At 39.4% G+C, this 19,508-nt stretch overlaps 1 pseudogene; it reads left to right on the top strand.

The window, feature by feature from the left end:
* Positions 1-1,079: 1,079 nt before the first annotated feature.
* Positions 1,080-19,452, top strand: LOC129734150 (aprataxin and PNK-like factor; annotated as a pseudogene).
* Positions 19,453-19,508: the final 56 nt, after the last annotated feature.

Below are 19,508 nucleotides of genomic sequence, written 5' to 3'. Positions count from 1 at the left end.
GTACAAACTCACCCCAAGACTTTAACCCTTCCCTGGGGTCCTTGACTACCCCCACCCCCACCCACCCCCCCACCCACCCCCGCTTCAGGTCCTACATTAGCGCAAGTTTTTATCTCACAACGTGCTTCACCACTGGAGGAGCCACAGCCTAAGGCTCTCTGTCTTTACAATGTAAACACAGCAATCCTATATTGCACAAAAAACTTCAGCAAGAACATCTTTCTAGTTTAGGTCTCATTTTTCCCGATCCTTTTCTAGAGCCATAATCAAAGGATCAGGTGGTATATTAATCCCACCCTCCTGCCACACTCTGTATAGCTTCTCAATGTGCAAAACATATCTGCATACATTACTTCATCCCATTTCCCTTGTCATCTTAAAAATAACATTAACTGTAGCAAGGTATTACAATTTCCTGGTCTTCTAAGATATGTAAAGGCCACCATTGATTATAATATTTTATCAATGTTTTCTTATTCACACTCCCACCCAGCGGTCCTCCTATATTCTTCCAGTGAGCCACAACCAAAAGGGCTCACATTCACTATTTCCCCACTCTGTTGACCTCCCATTTCAACTTTATACAATACAGTAAATAATAAAAAATATTACAAGTTGCAGGTTTCAGCACTAGCTTCATAGCTGAACTACGTCTCAGTTGCACAAAACACTCGCAGAAAAGGGCCCGTTACACACTCACTGCTCACTCAGATAGATAGCAACAATACCATTTTATGAGGGACATTCCGACCTCAAACACTGTTATGCCATTCCAGAACATCAAATATCAATAAGAGGTCTCAAATAATACCCGGTACTGAATTTTACAACAGATGACAAAATGGCCAAAACACATTCTCAAAGAGAACGCAAGTTACCACGGCCAAAACACACCCCTCCGGAGAAAACCTGTTACTCCTCAGGAGGCCCCTTCCCACTACCACAGAAAGGAGAGCACCCAAATTCCCACCCCCAGCCTTTCCAGGGGCGAGCACCAGCGCTCTTTACCTCATGTAGGACATCTCCTCACGACTTACAGGTATCCCCAACCCAACTGCAACATACCTGGTCTGCTGATGATGGTCCCTGTTGGTCCCCGCGGTGATCTGGGTGAGTAGGGGAGTCCTCCCGAGAAATCTTGGGGGCACCCAGAGGAGTCCCATCCTCAAGCAGGTTCTGCAGCCGGACAGAGAGGGTCCCACCTGGGTCGCCAAACTGACGTGCAGAACCGAACTCTACAACATGAGGGGAGTTACAAAGAGGTATGTTTATTACGGCGTCAGGTGCAAGGGGATTGCTCCTCCCAGTTTGCACACTCTTTCAACAAGCCGACGATTATTTATTATACAAAGTCATGCATATACGTAAGGTTTCCAAAAATTCATTATTATAACCTCCTCCCTCTGGCGCCTCTTCAAGATGTACTTTTCATCTTCTTGGGCAGTTGCCTAGAGTTCCTGCTTACCTTTGCATACATTAGCAGTCTGTTGTTTAGTTTCTGTTATCTACTAGAATTCTTTACACCTCATCCATCATCTAACCTTTTGTTCAAGTATCTAACCTTTTGTTCAAGTGTGACACATCTGCTGGCTAACGATTAGCCCTTCCTTACTGCCCACTCTGTCCGCGGGGCTGGTTTTAATCTATATCAAGGTCTTTTCCAGCCTGGGCTCTTCTGTGATTCTCTCACTTTGAAAAGAGGAATGATGAGGCAGAGTTTGACTTTAAAGCTTTTAATTCTGAAGAGTGTACATTTTCAGGTCTTTCAAAATGTAACCTGGTTCCACAGAATGCATCTGGAATTTCCTCCTGAGAATACCATGAGAAACATGGAAGGGAATGGCAAGACTGGAACAAAAAACCTTGGAAGTTCTCTGGGAAAAAAAAAAAAAAAGATAGGCAGCGGCATAGTAAATTGTCTAAAAGAGTAGGTCAGATCTCCAGTAAAGGAAATAGAATCAAGGAAACAAAAAACAAAGAGCAGATTACTGGTTCTACAAGGCAACAAACTCACTGGGGCAGGACTTCCTGATCTTTTGGTGCCCAGGAGGGGATTCTTGAGCCTGATGCAAATCTGGATTACAAGACAGACTTCTGATTCAACCAGAAGTGCAGATACTTCAGAAAGCTCCAAACAGAACAAGCATGAGAGGACACCTTGAGTGTATAGAACAGGCTGTTACAGGTAAAGCAAAAATAAACCCATCCTAAGCTAGCTTGTTATTAAGAAGTACTGTATTAGCTACAGAAGAGAAAACAGTAAAGTCATTACAAGCTTTGATTTGAAAAAAACCTTTTGGCAAACAGGGACTGATGAGAAACCAATGGCATAACAAGAATTTTAAAAGTATAAAAGGAGGAATCTGGATGTTTTGCTAATTGCCAATATGACCTAAACAACGGGTGATGTACTTCAGCAAGTTAAACGATGCAGTGTTCTAGGAAATAAGAAACAAAGGTCCACTTTAAAAAGAAAAGAAATAAAGTCCCCTGTGTGTACAGTACATGTACCGGCAGGGAGAAGAGATATAAATGATTGAAATGCCCAACATTGTTATAATTGAATTTAAAAAATTGAGTCCGAAATGGATTCACTAAATATTTATTAAGGTAGGAAAGCAAAAGCAGCCCTGGGCGGCCAGGGAGTCGCAGCTCCACCAAGGGCTCGCAAATTCAAGCAAGCTGAGCAGCTCTTTTTATCTTCACCGAGGTCGCTTCTGAGATCTTCGGTACGCCCCTCTGCTTCTTCTGTTATCGTGGTTTCTTGTCAAGTAGGACGTTCCCATGTTTGGTGTAGCAAGATAACATTGTGGACATGTCTCAGGAAGTTCTCAAGACCACCACAGTGGGTTCATTCCTCTTGCTTAACTTGTTTGATCAGCAAATTACCCTTAGTTACTTATTACAACATAGACCCTGTAGGCTTATTTTATTAGCAGCTGAAACTTTTATGAAAGATGAAGTTATTGCATGCTTTGTGATCTGAATATTTTAAATACTTATCATTTGTTATGCCTAAATAATGGAGAATTACTTTTGTTGTAACTTGGCCGATCTGCACTTTCTTTTTTTTTTTAAAAAAAAAAGTATTCAGTCCCCTCTTAAAACCACAACGAGTCACACTTATAAACTCTCTGTTAACCCTTATCTGGTCAGTGTCTTTGGTGATACTTCAATTGAGGGACATTTTTAATTTTTTTTTCTGCTACTCATATCCTCTCAATTCACAGTGAAATATCTGTTGTACAAATGTTTTGTGCAATATAAATGTTCCAGCAAAGTCCCAAAACCCCAGTGCTGAGTTCCTGGTCTCTTGCTAGTTCTTTCTGCCAAGAAAAGATCTGTAATGCCATGTGTTAATATATTGAAGGGAAGATAGGCATCTAGAGGTGCTCCTGAGGCTAGCAAGTGACCAGTGACCTAAGAACTCCATTTAGGAGAAGGTTTTGAGCACTACATAAATCCAGGTACACTGTAAGCACAAAAGATAAGGCTAATCCAGGAAACAGGGGGTCCTGTGATTTTTATTTTTTTAAAAAATATTATCACTATTATTACTTTTGTATTTTTTTTCCTCTTCCCCCAAGGGGCTTGAGCAACAGTAAAAACTTAGGTTGTTCAGCAAACAAGCGAGCACAAGTAAATGGGTTCTTGTGTATATTTGGTGTGCCTATTGCTGCAGATAACTGTGTAAAGCTGTTGTGTTCATTGAGCGCATCAGACTTCCAGTTTTCACATAGCATTCTTTCACATGTCTCAATTTTTGCCCTTCATGGTTATGAGGAAGACATGCTTCATCGGGCATGCTGATCCAGTAGTACAAATGCAGCCCTTAGTTTCCTCCAGCTACTTTTCATTTTGCTCAAACAAGTTTTCCCCACTGTGGGGATGAAGCTGATTTAATGCTCTGACGTGCTGAAGGATTCCTAATGTTTTGGAAGGCAAGTTTTAGTTACAGGTCATGTGGAATAGGAGTCTGCATGTGCACATTTCTTCTTGGATCTTTATTCTAAAACATTTGGCGTCAGTACTTTTGGGAAGTGTTGCTTTATAAGAAAAAAGAATGCTCTGAAATAGCACATAACAAAATCGTACTTTGTTGGAGGAATTTGTAAATAGGAAGTATCAAAACCATCAGCTTTGATCTTCAGGAAATGTGATGAGACTAAACCTGCTTGTTTGCAGCAAAGAAAGGTGCTTTATAGTTTGTCCTAGTATTTGCTTTTAATGCAAGACCACCAAGTAGTCATTCTGCATCAATGAGATAGCTATGTTGCAGTAAAGCAAGCCATTGCAGTTACCCATATTTTTGTCCAAAATGTACAGAAGTGTGATGTGAATGGACACTCTGAAGAAACACGTTGATAATGTATTCAGTTTTTCTTTGTCTGGTGTTTTCCTTGAGGAAAAACTGGGTTTTAGAGTTGCTAAGGAAGAGGAGCTGTTTTGAGTGCTCTTTTGAGTACAATGAGTCCTTCCATTAACCTTATGAAAGGTGTCTTTAGCACTCTGTGCTGTAGTGTATGTCTTAAATGAGGACTGTTTTGGTAACCATAACATTTCCTTACAGTGTTCTTTCTAGGTGAGGTTTCATATTCATAAAATGTCGTTTTTGCAATAACTAAATGCTCTTCAGTTTTCTAATCTGTATTTTGTAAACTCCTATTAAGAGATACTTGTCTTCTGTATATGACAGGCACCTTTGGTAGGTGCCTGGTAGAACAGCACAAATTGAAAAGATGAAATGTTAGTTTAGTTGATTTTATTAGACTAACACATAGCTGAAACGTTTAGGGAATAACTTTGTAACCCATAGCTCATTTACGAATTTGAAAACACTGCTTTTGAAAGAATCAAGCTTGATTCACACTTCTCGCTGCAGAGACTCTTCTTATTATCCTCCGTCAGTGTGAGATTCTCTTCCTGCTCTTCCTGTGGTAGTCTGAAGCTTTTACCAAATCGAAAGAAACTGCTGTTACCACTAGGAGGCAAGTGCTCTGTGTATGTTATATCTGACTATATTGATTGTCGAGGAACTTACTCTTTGAATAATGTCTTGTGCTCATTTTCTTGTCTGCTGCTTGTTTTTCAGAAGTTAGAAGAATAGGGAGTTAAAAATAAAAACAAATCCAAACCCACCCCCCCCATTTCAAATTGCATAGTAGGGGTGTGGTACAGCTGAACTCTCATCTCTGAAACTGTAATTCACAATTTTCATCCACAATTCTATTCTTTGGCTAGCCTGTGATACAATTCTGTGCTGACTGGGTGTGTGTGAATCTTTCCTATAACTGTCAAAACAGGGCATGCTCAACCAGCCTTTGGATTTGTATGTGCATTCTTCTAATTACTGTGCTCTTTGTTTATGGAAAGAAGTATTTTTCATTTCACCTTCAGCTTGTAAATCCGACAGCTACAGACTTGCATCTGTCTTTTTATGAGACCTGTTTTCTAATAAGACTTACAATTTAGAACTTATAAACATCTTACACACACTTGTGGCATAACTTCAGGCTTGAATTCTATGGCTTTATAACCAGTACTGGTAAGTCATTATGTTTTCCCTACCAGTTTCTTAGTAGGCTGAGAAAATAAGCCCTTGAGATGGCAGGGGTCTCCTGCATGTGATTATGAAGAGCCAGGGATTCTGACCTTACCACTTAAATTTGCTTTAGGAAAAGCTTTTAAGATGGAGCTTTTTTGGGGAGCTGCATAGATGAAAACTGTCTTGAATATTTCACTGAGCAATACTCAGCTACTGCTTGAGATAACTGCATTGATTCTGAAGAACTTTGTAAGTTCTACTTGCGTAATTTTTATTTGCATAATTTTCTGCATCACAAAGTGCAAGTACACAAATTCAGAGCTTCTGCGTATGAGAAGGCAACTCTCCTAAAACTTTCTTCTTAAAATAGGCTTTTAATTGGTTGATTTTTGTGCAAGTAAAGCTTAATGATTTTGTTTTGATCAAATTAATAACATATTCCTGTGCAGCAAGGTTTTGTTGTAAAACTAACTTTGGAGTGCAGCTTCCAGCATGAGAGGTGCTGTGCTCTTACAAATCAGATCTCTTGTATTCAAAAAAAACCCCAAACAACCCTCAAACAAACCAAACTCTTAATAAAAGGAAGATTTTTGCAAGAAGGGGTAATGTTTGCTTAATATTAGCTATGCACTTCTCTGCTTCTATTATTTTGCTGGATATTGTTGCACAACATCTAGAAATGGAGTAAGTATAAATTATCCACATAAAGGTAAGATAAACTGTGATGTTTTTACTAGTCCTGAGCATCTGAGGTAGGACATGTTTAAGGTGCTTCACAGGTAATGTATAATTTGAGGAGCATCATCCACTGGCCCAAAGAGTCCTGAAGCCCAGTGATAGGGAGCATACATCAGGACCCTTCCCTTTCTCTTGCTGCTTCCTCCTATACTGCTTTTTTATTTTTTATTTTTTCCCTTTTTTTATTTTCTCTCTTTTTTCTCTTTTCTTTATTCTTTTTTTTTTCTTTTTTTCTTTTTTTTTTTTTCCTTTTTCCTTTTTTCTCTCCTGCAATAAGGGCTCTTTGGTATTGGCCAAATAGCTTTTGAAGTAAATTTATGAAAGGAACTGGCTATCCCCTAAAACAGAATAGGTTAGCTGACTGACAGCTCTTAGGCCTTCTTTCCTTCATGACTATGATGCTACATGTATCTTATTGTAGGAGTAAGTATTAAAATGATTTCACAGAGCATTAGCTGCTTCTGTGTCCCTTTGAGAAGATGAATTGTGTTTCAAATGACTGAACTCAAATTCTGGCTAATATTGCTAGTAAGATAGCTCTGTGCATTTAGAAAACAAAGCAAGTAGCCTCTAAAATGACTTGTTTTCATCCCATTTATTTTTAAATGGCAAAAGAAGTAGGCAGCCAGCCTGAACGTGGCCTAAGAAGTGATGTTTTCTGAGAACTTGTCGTAGAATAAAAGACTCTAAATGCAGCCTTGCAATGATGTCTAGTGAAACAGTATTTACTTACCCTACAGTCTGCAGAAATCAACAGAAAAGACCAGAAGGAGGCGTCTGTCACCTGTGTAAATAAGTCTAAGGGACACTGGATCTCTGATGTAACTCCTGGAAGAGTTTCATCTGTAGCTTGCTTGCTGAGTTTCCTGAGTGAAAGGTACTGGGCAAATGGAGATTTAAAGTATTAATACTAAATATCTAATCCGTTTTTGGTGCCTGAAAGGAGGCCTGAATGGTTAGTAGGGCTCACGGTGCTTAAGTAATCATTTTGCAAAAGCTGTAACAGAAGTTTTTTTTTTCTTATGGCATTAGTTGAAATGCTGAAAATAATCCTGACTGTTCCCTATAAAGTTCATAAGAGGCCGCTGTGGATTTAAAGGAAAGAATGCCTGTGGTCAGTGAGGAAGCTGCTGTGTATGTAGCTAGCTGCATACATGTTTCTGACTTTGTGTTTCTAAATGCAGCTGTAACAAGTACAAATTACAGCAGTAATCACTCTGCAGTTTAAAGTTATCATTTCTCTTGCTTGAGGCAAGCAGTTCACTTTTACAATTTGCACAAACATGTTGATTATGTATACTAGGAATTAGTGGTAAATCACTGAAGTATATGTATATCTTTTGGAAAATCATTTATTAAAACATCTCACATTTCTTGCTTTCAAATATGCTTGGAAAAAAGTGTCTCTGAAACAAATCAGAGGGAAAAAGTAGATTTGCTTTTAGTACAGTATGTTCATTATGACATAATTTTTTGTAGTGTCTTGATCTACCCCATAAATTTCTCCTGAAGTCATAATGTATTTTTCTGTGTTCTTTTTAACATCACTTCTTCACTAAGTGATGTTGTTTATAGCTGCCTTGTCTTGTATTGTGTGTATGCAAACCTGTTGCCTAGAAGCAGTAGAGAAGTTCTTTGAATTATTCACATATGTGTATTCACTACTTGCTCACCCTGGATTCGACTAAGTGTTGTAGAGCAGAAAGTCATGGATGCTGGTAACGTGCTCTCATCACTAACATTGGTGTGGCTCAGCTACACACAGAGTTATGTATTACGATACAACTTCATGTCATCATTGTGATTTGGTATTTCAAATAAAATGCCACAGTAGCCAAGGCAAACCTGAGAGCATAATCAATGTATCGTCCAGGAGACTGCTCCATTGTTTTGCCAATTGACAGGGTCAATAGATAGCACACAGACACCAATACAGAAAATACCCTTGATGTACCGTTTGTTTCAAATTAATGCAGAAAATAAGGCAATATGCACATACAGAAGGATTAGCCTACGATACCCTGATTCAAACAATAAAACAGATAAGCAAGGCAATGCACTTAATCATTACTATTCACAGTTAGCTGTAGTGGTTCAGAAAGATACATCACCCGTTGCCCTAATACGTTGCCATGCTCCAGATCCGTTGCTGTCCTCCAGATCTGCAGTCGCTGGGGAGGCCCTGTTGCATGAGGATCTGGAGAGCCTGTCCTGGCAGCTGGAAAGTCCTACTCAGGGCATCTCCTGGTAGGTGAGGTCTGCAACGTTGCTGCAAGAGGGTCCAGCTTTTATACTATTGAACAAACAAGCTCACATAATTCCAAATGCGGAAACATCTGGTTTCACTCTCCTGTCAGATGCCACCAAAGCCTGGCCAGGGGTTGGGGAGGAACCGAGGGAGTTCCCTTTATCGACTGGATTTTAACCACTGGTTTCCAGACGAGGCCAAACAGCTGGACTCATGGCTTTGACTGCCTGCCTCTAAGCAAGGAAGGATGTGCTGTCTCTTCTCTCGTGATTATAGTTTATCTAAGATACATCTTTTGCTAATGGCCATACATAGTTCACTAATGATCATGCATATTTTGCTAATGATTGGATACTAAATACATACATTTAACGCTGGGTTGTTGGGTTCATCTGGAGGTCAGCTTTGGCTCAGGGCCTGTTGCTCAGGCCCCAGCACTTCATCCCTCTGGAATAATACGCTGGCATTTGAAGTGTTCAAGTGAGTAGTAACTTGCATATGGAACAGAAGTAATGATTGAGACATCCAGCCTGAAGCTCACAGGTGATCGCCAGAGAGCGTGGGAAGGCTTCAGGACTGCAGTTGCTTGGCTGCCATGGGTTGGCCCTTGCAGCTTGAGCTCAGACTTTGCGAGAGGTTTGTGTAGCACTTGGTAACTCCAGAGGGAGTCATGACGGAGCAAGCCACTGAGCAAGATTCATGCTATAGGACTATATCAGTAGTGTATGTGTTGGAGGTCTGAAACTTAAAGCTGATGATGGCAGATATGAGAATTCACGTTTTAACCTCTTGTGGCATGTGCTGAAACAAAACTTTTCTTCTGTTATCCTGAAAGCAGGTCTTACATGCTGCATCAAGTTAAACATTAAAAGCTTCTCTTTCTGTAACCACCAAAAAATGAGTTGTCACTGATTCAGTAACACCTTTCTTACCTCCACTTCTCCTGTTTAAATGGAATAGTCAGTTCTTGATCTATATTTGTCTTTTGCAGGAAGAATCCCGTTCACTTTCAGCAGTTCAGTTCAGCAGTTCAGTCTCCCTAATGACAATGACAATCATGAAACAGCGATCGTAACTCAGGATAACAATGATAACTGTCCTGAATGTCCGTATGGAACGGCTTGTTTTAGGTAAGAAGCACTGTATAAAATGGCTTTTCTTGTTTTACAGGTTAAGAATGTTCTCCCCTGGAGTTGCAAAATGACAATAGGATAGTGATGTTAAATCTTGACTGTGGCCTTCCAAATTTACTGTGGACAGATTGCTACCTTTATGGCACCATGGTCTGTGCAAAATATTTGTGATTTCAACTGGTAAACATGAAGCCTTGATTTTTTGAACTTGTTCAGTGGCCTAGAGATCAAAACTTTTTTATTTTTCAACCTGTAGTAAACTGTTCTTCTTGTATAGAAACAATAATTTATTGTTATGTGTTGTTCTTGATATGTAACTTTTAGTTTAGATTTTGACAAAATATTTGTTGAGATTTTGTACAAAGCCTCTATCTTAGTCAGTATTTGATTTGTTAGAAAGGATAATTTAGGTACCAGCAAGAAAATCCAGTTTATGGCTGACTGCTGTTTCTTTTAACAGCTGTCGATTTTCTTCAAAAGATCCTTTTGTTCCATTTGTTTCTCAATATCTAGGTTTTACACCTGTATTTAGCAGAGTTTAATGACTGATTTGTAATTGATGCAGTGGACAAAAGGATATATTTTGAGGCAACAGCCCTTCTGTGGGGGCATATTGAAACTAACAGCTGCTGTTAAAGATTGTGCTTGAGCAGAAACATTTTCTCTCTCTCCCTGGAAGCAGGATGATCCTAAAGAGTGTGCTCCTTATAAAGTGTAACAAAATGAGAGCAGCTTTTAAGAAAAAGCCATCTTATGTTCAACTAATGCAGAAGAAGCGTTTCTTTTCTCAAAAACCATCTGTGAGATTAATTTCTCATATCAGGGTGAGAAATCTAGGTTTATACCGGTCATCATATACTTTTCAGGAGTACAACGGACACTGTCCAACACTAAAACTGTCTCTCCCTGCAGGTAAGACAACTCCTGTGCTTAGTTGATCATTTATTAATCAGTGTTTCATTCTTTTTGGGGTAGAAGAAAGGAGGCACCCACAAAGCAATGATAATTCTTTCCACAAAGCATCAGGTGTCATTTGTAGGGTTTTCATGTTATTTTTGTTGCCTTTATCTGCTGGCTAATACTTGAATACATAATTGTGTGATCTAAATGCTGTGCCTTGAGTTGGGAATCAAATGCTCTGATGCTGACAATACTTGCAGAACATTGAATTAGGCAACTGTTTTTGTTTCAGTACAGTGTATTTAATAGAAAGCTGTACTTGCATGGTTTTATTCAGATAAGTATCCCTTCTAATGCACATGTCATGTACTTTGGGACAGCAGTAGCTATAAAACTAAATCAACTTGAAGTATGTGAATTTGTCACAAGTTATTTGACATAAAAATAATTTTTTTCTACTGAAGAGCATTGTGTTTTTGAAGAATAAGAAAACATAAATAAACTAGTTTTACAAGGCAGTCTTCACAGCAAGGGTATTTCGTGAAATATTCAAAAAGTTCTGCAGTTACAGAAATTAATCTTGTGTTTCAAGCAATGTTGCATGGTATGTCATTCTTAAATAGTGGGCTTTAATTGTTGCTTCTTTTCAGAAGCAGAAATTAGGGCAACTTGAAACAGTTTGCTTCCAAAGTTAGAATTTTTAAAAATTTTCTGCACAGAAGTAAATTAAGCTGAAACTATTTTTACATGCGGCCTTGAATAAAGCCTCTATTACACTAACACAACAGATCAGCATAGTGTAAGTGGGAGCAAGATAAACCTTTAGAATAGCATTGGATAACTGCTTGGGGGGATAGTATAAATCAGTGTGTTCATGACCTGGATCACAGCCTGAATGAGGTGAGCATTTATTGCAGATCCAAGAGTAAGTTGACTTTAATTTTTTTATTTTCATTGCATTGATGCTGTTTTTTAATAGAAGACATACACACTTGTATATTGAACTTTCTGGATTGCAGCAGCATATTGCAGAAATGAGTGATCTCTCTTAACAATCCTTCTGTGGCCTTTCCCTGTGATACTTTGAGACAAGCGATTCTTTCCAAATTCTTTAATTTTCCCAAACTATTTGATCTGTAGCCTTATGTTGCAGAATATAGAAGTTATGCCTGGGTATCTCAGACTTGTGATGCACTATGCGTGCATTGCACTTTATGCACCAGAGGTTACGTTCTGGTTTTGGTTTTAGTGAGAGTAAATAATTGAATCCGTTCTTATTATGCTGAACAAATGCATCTCATCTTACAAATTTGGAAACTATCTCATCTCTTGGTTTTGATCAGCTGTCTTTTTTTTTTTTTTATAAGGCTGAAACAAAAGGAACTCTTATTGAACTTTTTTTTTTTTTTCACCCTACATTGTGTAAGCTGAGACACTGCAGTAAGGCACTGGTCACAGAATTTTATTTTAAAAAGAAATGAAAATTATTCACAAAATACAAAGGAGTTCTGGGAACTTGTTAGGTTCTTGTTAAGCGTGGAACAAGGTGGCAAATCAAGCTTATACTGTTTTCTTCTTTGCAGGAAGAATCCACAGCATAAGATAGAATACAAGCACAGAGCACCTCCAGGTAAGCTGAATTGTTCAGTATAGCTCAAAGGAGGACGGGGACGGGACGACAACGACCCCCAAACCCAGTAATGGATGCCAAAACCTTGGAATAAAATGCTTTCACTGAGTGAGTAACGCTGCATTTGCAGCTTGCTCTGTATTGCCCTGTACCCTTGCTCTTCGTAAGCATGAGGTGTTGCCATTGTCTGTGATAAGGAAGGTAAGGCTGCTTGGCCGCTGCACACTTACATTCACTTTTTCAAAAGTTTTTCAACTGAAAAAAGATGGTCTGGGTCAGACACCATTGACGTAGTTTGTATGCTTTGTATCTTAGGATTTGACAAAAATGCCAGGTGGCAAGTGGCTATTTTCATGAGTTTAACAGGTTTTCTTGAAAACTAAGCATGGTATAGTGTGGTCTTACCAGATCTCCCTCTTCTGCTTCCTCCATTTGGAGCTGGAGTATTACAGTGAAAACAGGGAATATACTGAAGTATTTCTCAACATTTCAAATGGATACTGCAGTAAATTATTTCTACAGCTTTTTTTCCCATCCCCATAGCATGTATGTTCTGTTGAGGCTTGGAGGGAATATAATTAAAACTGATTCTGAGCTTATATTCTAAAAATATTTTTATATTCCAGTAACTAGACTTCTTGAAAAACAGAGGGGAATGTACTGTTTACATTTTGTCTGTTCTTAGAGAATTCAAAGATATACTTTGCATTTTTTTGTGCTTTTTCTTAGTTATTGGACTTGGAAGTTTTTTTTTCGATTTAATTCCAATGCAAAGAACAATACTTTAGAGCAGAACAGTTATGGAAATGTAATGATAATGCATTTTACTTTAAAAAATCAGGATTATGACATTCCCCCTGCCCATGGCAGGGGGGGTGGAACTGCATGACGTTTAAGGTTCCTTCCAACCCAAACCATTCTATGATTCTATGGTTATTAAGAAGAAATTGCATTTATGGAAACAATGGTATAAAATATTTAAATGCTTTGAAATCCTGCAATTGTCTGCTTTAAAAACCCCAACCAGTATTGATGACATTTGTCTACAGGTGGCATGGTTCCTAATTGTAAGAACTGTTCATCTGCGTAATCTTTCAAGAATCATTTAGTGCAAAAAAAGGTCTTTTGGGGGTAGCAGAGTAGTTTTTACACTTGTAAATACAGTACAACCATTGCAGCATTTCTTTTAATAAGTCAGACTTCTGTTGTAGCGACCTTTCCGAATAACCCTTATTGCTAGGTTGTACTCTGTCCTGGCTAGTAACATTTCTTTCTTTAGTAACTGAAAGAGGAACACGACAACGAACTTCAAAAAATTATATATTCTGATGTTATGAATGGGCCCATCAGCATGGGATGCAACCAATCTGCTTTGGTTTTGGAGCATTTATTAGTGCTAGAGATGCTTGATAATACCTGAGGAGAAGGTAGCCATTATTTTAATAAAACTCTGCTTCCTTTTTTACAAGTAATAGTGCTGGAATTGAATTTGTGCCAGGTGTCCTGGCTGAGCACACCTGTACTTCCCTGGAAGCAGGCAGCAAAAAACCAAATGTTTTAAGGACAGACATGTGTGACCAAAACAATTCTTCCTTCCTTGAATAGGGTTCATAATAGGATGAAAGGAGCCAATAGTTCATCCACAGCTAGTTAAGGTTACCCCATGAAGACTGATTGCTCTTGAAACATTGAGATATTCCTTCTGCATTGCATTGACCTCTAAATAACTTTCAAATTATACCTGTGCATGTGGTGATGAGCTTTTCTTGTATTTACTCTGAGGTATTGATGTTACAGACTTGTTAGGACTAAAGTGTAGAAGAAGGGTAATGCCTTTCAGCTGGGGGCAGCGTTCCCTGTGAACTACATACGTATCCTTCGAACTTTAGTTTCTAGACATCAGTGAGGATTATGTAGTATCACAGGCAAGCTGTAGTCTCTCTTGATAATGTAACCTGTAATACTGTGTACGAATATCTCTTCCATTTACCAGTAGTACACCTAGCTTGCTTTGCTACTGCCAATAATATTAACTTACATGTTGCAGGTGCATGGGCTTCAGTTTTAAGTATCCTTTAGGTCTGGTTTCCAGGCATATTTTGTGTCTCAGTTTCAGCTTCCAAATGTGAAGCTTCCTGTTATTTCTAAAATAATTTAAAAGTGAGCTTTGAAGAGCAGTCTGAAAGCCTGATGATATGCCGTCTTTACTTTCACTGGCCTGAACAAGGCATGAGGATGTGGAACTGCTGCATCTTGAGTGGAAGTGGGAACTGACTTGTCTTCTTTGAGATCACCAAGGTGTGGTTGGGCATTTCCTAAAGAAATCTTCAAAATAGAAAGATCTGCCTTCTAGAGAAAGTAAATTGAAGTGCAAATAGCTGTAGTTTTCTAGACAAAGTGTTTTGGCCCCCATTCTGTTCTGTGACCTACTTTCCACTGAGAAATGTCTTTCCCATCCCATTTCCTTCATCATATATGTGTGTACTTTTTTTGTCACTGAATGCTTGATATGGTTGTATCTGTGCACTAGCATATTCTGAGGCATATTTGTTAGCTGTATGCTTTGCCACATCCCATGATGCAAGTACAAGCCCCATCTTGATCACCACTCCCTTGCAGAAATGTGTGTTACAGCGTGGCCAGAATTGTTAGCACCGTTGTAAGTGCAGCGAGCAGTTAAGATTTTAATAACGAAGCAAGCTGGACTGTGTGCATATCTGAAGTTTAAAGCTAATCTTGAAGGTTTTAAATTGCTGCTGTGTCTTTCATAAGAACACCTTCCTTACCGGAATTGTAGATCCTGTGTGTGCAGCTCATGGCAGGTGGTCAGCCAGGCATGGCTATGGATGGAAAAGTGCTTCTTTTGTAAACATGTAAAACTTTGACACAGAAGTGAAATTCAGTCTGTTAAATTCAACTCCTCTTCCTTAAGAACAAACCAGGGAAAAAACCTGATATTCCACACACAGTGGGAAGAAGGGAATTCATTAATTAAAGTTCTGTTCATATTTCATGATTTCTTTTAACCCCCTCCCCCCCCCCCCCCCCCCCCCCATCCCAAATCTTGTTGACTGGCTTGCTTAGTTCTCTTGAGGGCAATGCTTGTAAAAGGTTACACTCAGCAAGCTCACATCTGAGGTGGTCATACCGAGCCATGCAAGATCACACAGGCAGGGTTCCATTAGCCTTTATTTTGTGCTGTTTGGCACAACTGCACTGTTAAGCACAGCAGGATTAATTTCTGTTCAAGTGCACTGAAACTCCACTGGTACTTGCCATGTTTAGTTTTTAACATCATTAGTCTAACTGCTATGAGATGGATTGCAAATTGCCTATAGAGATGGATTGCAAATTGCCTATAGAGAATGTGGTCTATTTTCTGAGAAATAGTCTAAGGCTAATCACTGGGCGAATAACTGTATGGGAAGAAGGAAAAATACTGGAGAAAGGCTAGAGTTATGTTGTCATTACATTGTCACTACTGAATGACCTCAGTACCTTGTTGCTACTTGGATGAATGATCTGCTGTGGCTATGGACTATGCATAATTCTCCTACATACTTCTGTGTATGTTTTCTAGCAAGCTGATCAGGTCACTTCCAAACAGAACCCTTTGTAAAGGGGTGGTCAGCAAGCTTTTTCTCCCCACATGAAGGAGATACTTTCAGGGAATGTTTCAAGGTCATCTTTGTAAATATGGTACTAGGGGGAAAGGCAGAATTGTGTTTAAAGAGCAGTTTCAGGGGCTGTGGAGCTAAATTCAACTATAGCAGAAAGAGATGGAGTGGGAAGACATGGAAGAAAGCGTATCATTCGCTGCTGAAGTCTAAAAGCATTGGTGGATGAAAAATATTGTATGCTCCTCGTACATTTGTAGGAAAAATATGGAAGTAATCAGTATTTTTCCAGAATTCCTATTTCTGTTGTAAAATACCCCCTGCAGTGCTGTGAAAGTGAAGAGCAGCTTTTCTTTGCTAAGCAGGTCTTTGGCTTATTATTCTCACAGGCTTAAGCTGAGAAAAGAGATTTTGTTCTGAATGTATTTAGCATCTTTGTTTCGAGCTCTCCCTCCGAGACGTAATTCCTTCTGCACGACCATAGTCCGTGATTCTTAGAAGAAATTCTGCTGTTATGTGTAAACATGGGCATGATTACTTTCCTCTAAAGCCTGGTAAACAGTAAACTAGCAAGCATCATATGGGATTACAGCTGAAATTGACAGTTGACATTTTCAGGATTTTCTGCTAGGTGGTGCACAGTATAGATTGCTACCCGTAGGGTATTTCTCAGTTGTAGTATTGGCTGTGTCATGCATGGCTGACTTTATTCTAGGAAGTCATTCGGTGCCTCTGTAGCACAGTTCACCCGTAAAATTGTGTATCTTTGAGGAACTTGACTGCTGCTGTAAATGCTTTTGAAAACCTTGGGTGAAAATTGCTATAGAGTATAAAATGTTAATCAGACCCTAAGATAATTCTGGAATAGTAACATTCCCACTAGCAGAAAAATGTAACTGACAGAGGATGTGATCTGACTACACCAGATACTGGTGTTCTCGCTTGTTCACCACACGCATAGCTTGAGTGTCTGGAGCTCTGACCTGAGGTTTCAAGAAGCTGCTAAGAAATACTTGAAGTTAATATAAACATGGATGATTTGGACTTGGTTCTGTAGCTGAGAAGAAAAGACAAGTTTCTAGTTTCATATAAAAGATTATAAGACCTGCTCAACAAATAAATAACTTGTACGAGATCATTGACAGGTTATCTCCAGATGAGATAAGAATGCAGAAACTGGAGGCTGGGAAGAAAAGGAACAAATACAGCTTTACTCAGGCGTATGACTTAAGGGCTGGAATATTAACAGACTGTGGCTAGTTGGGAATTGTGGGCCTGTAAGAAAAAGGGAGGTAGCGTAGGCTGGTAGAGCAATGGTCGTGCACATCTGTCAAAGTCCAAAATAAACTTGTTAAAGGTTCTCAACTACCGATAAGTAAAAGGAGAAGGCAATGCTGCTATGGCAGCAACTTTGCATCGATGCTACCAAGGCAGGTAGATAAGGCTTCTTCAAAAATCAGGATTTCCCTGTCTCTGGGAATTGGTTTAAATATGCCAACATATTTGAGCAATTAAAAGACTACTGCAAGACAAGCTGCCTAAAAAAGTTTAGGAACATGTGGCGAGCAGCATCCATTTCTTGTGAATAGAGGTTCCCAAGTCTTTGATTCCTGCCAATACATAGTATTGTGACATACTGTGAAGACAGAAGGCAATTTAATCACAAAGTGTAAGTTGTGCAGAAGATGGACAGGCAGCAGATTGGACAGCAGTGCAATAGACTGAATTAGGAAACGGGTAGCCTGCATCCAGCTCAGGAAAGAAGTGTTCAGCATTTGTTGTTTCCTTAACCTGTGTTCAGAAAGGAAGCACAGACTACTCAGCACAGATCCAAGTTGAGAACATAGGAGGTGAGTGATCTAGCAGATTCTCCTTGCTCACCTGAAGCTCAGAAAGAAGTGAATGGGAATTCAAAGCCATGTCAGATTCCAAAGAGCAAGAGTATAAAATAGCCCTAAGTAAATATGGATGGGTGACGGCAGAAAATTTAGGGTCAGAATAGCTGTCTAGAAAGAGCTAGGGGCTAAATGGCAAGAAAGATGCCTTGTTTAGATAGAGAAGTAGCAGAAAGATGACCAGGAAAATTGTGTATGCCACTCCTTCAGGAAAGGAGAGTTGCCAGAAGACGTTATCTGATACTGTTTTCTTCTGATATCAGAAGAGGCCTGGTAACTGTCCTCCAAGTACTGGAAGAAAAGCCACTAAGGAGAACTTTCTTAATTGATCAGACTGGTAAGCGTTGCAGTAGTGGTCAGAGAGGGATGGTACAGCTTTTCATGAGAGTCTTGAAAATTAAACACAAAATTGTCAGCATTGGATAGAGTGCTTTAGCTGAACCTTTCTCCTGCTGAGGAGAGAGGATAACTAGATGGCCCCTGCAAGGTCTCTTTAGTTCTGTATTTATTATTCATGAATATATGACATTTTTGTCCCTAGAGGAAAAAGGGCTGTGGAGAAAGATGGTGTCAATGGTGACGAACCAAATGATTATGACCTTAATGACAGCTTTAGAGATGATGAGGAAGAGGAGTGCGAACCTACAGACAAAGACTCTGACTGGGAACCAAGTTCAGAAGACAAAGATAATGAAGATGTTGAAACGCTTTTGCAAGAAGCATCTAGATTTGTTAGAAGCAAAAAAGTAGCCACATGGGGACAACATTACAAATGCCCAAGCTGGTTATGTTAAAACATGGATGTGTAAGGAGGGGAATTGCTTTGAAAGCTGCTTTTTCCTCAGTGAAGTAGGCACTGCAAGAGGATTTTAATGGGGGTGAGGGGATTCAGCAATGCCTTTCTATTCCATATGCGGTTTTTTGTTTTATGAAGTGGTGGAGCCAGAGGACTGAGCTCTGAAACTTTTTTGTGATTTTTTTTTTCTCCTCATCTATTTCTTATGCAACACCATTGGTGTTTCATAGTTTGAAATACAATTGTAAAGGTTGTTAATGCTTCATCTTCCTGTGCTTGAAAGAAATACTGGCATTAGGAAAGCCTTTTCTTTTGCTGAAGCACAGTATTATACTGTGTTGGATGAAGGGGAGTTACACTGCACACCTGCAGTATCGCAGACTAATTCTTGGCCATTGCTGGGGAGTTTGTCTAAATTTTTTTTAATGTTCTTTTGAGTTAGTGCAGTGCTACCGGCTTTCCTCTTCGCTGTCATTTCTTTGATTCTCTTGCTGTGCAGGAGTTAAATACAGAATGTGTAAATCACTTCAGAACAGTATATCAGTGTATGAAACGACTTGGTAGTCTAAACAATGGTTATGGTGTATTTGCTGTAATTACAGTAGGACCTCTTTCCATGCCTGTACCTCACTGGAATTGTGTTCAGTCCACAACAAAGCTGAAGTCTTGATGACTGTATTTTTGCACATTTAATCTTGCAACATACTGCGGGAAAAACATCTGCCTGTGTCTCTGTGATTTCTAAAGACTACTGAAGGATCTTTTCTTCCATGTGTTCACAGCATGCCTGAGCTTTCAAGAAAGTAAGTTAAAAAGTTTTATGTGTTTCAGGACAGGTGACTGGAGCTGTGTGAATTTGGCACCTTCTTGGACACAATCTGGAAATTCTGCAGGGGAATTGTTCTTGTGTGGCTCTGGCTCCCCTGGGAACATCTGCCCAATGGCAGTTGGAGACAGACATCCAAATACACTCAAGCTTTTCAGCTGGGTGGTTCAATGTGCTCTG

This window comes from Falco cherrug, chromosome 5 (assembly GCF_023634085.1).
Source record: "Falco cherrug isolate bFalChe1 chromosome 5, bFalChe1.pri, whole genome shotgun sequence".
Taxonomy (NCBI): domain Eukaryota; kingdom Metazoa; phylum Chordata; class Aves; order Falconiformes; family Falconidae; genus Falco; species Falco cherrug.
The sequence above is the reverse complement of the archived record's forward strand: the minus strand, read 5'-3'. Positions and strand labels throughout refer to the sequence as shown.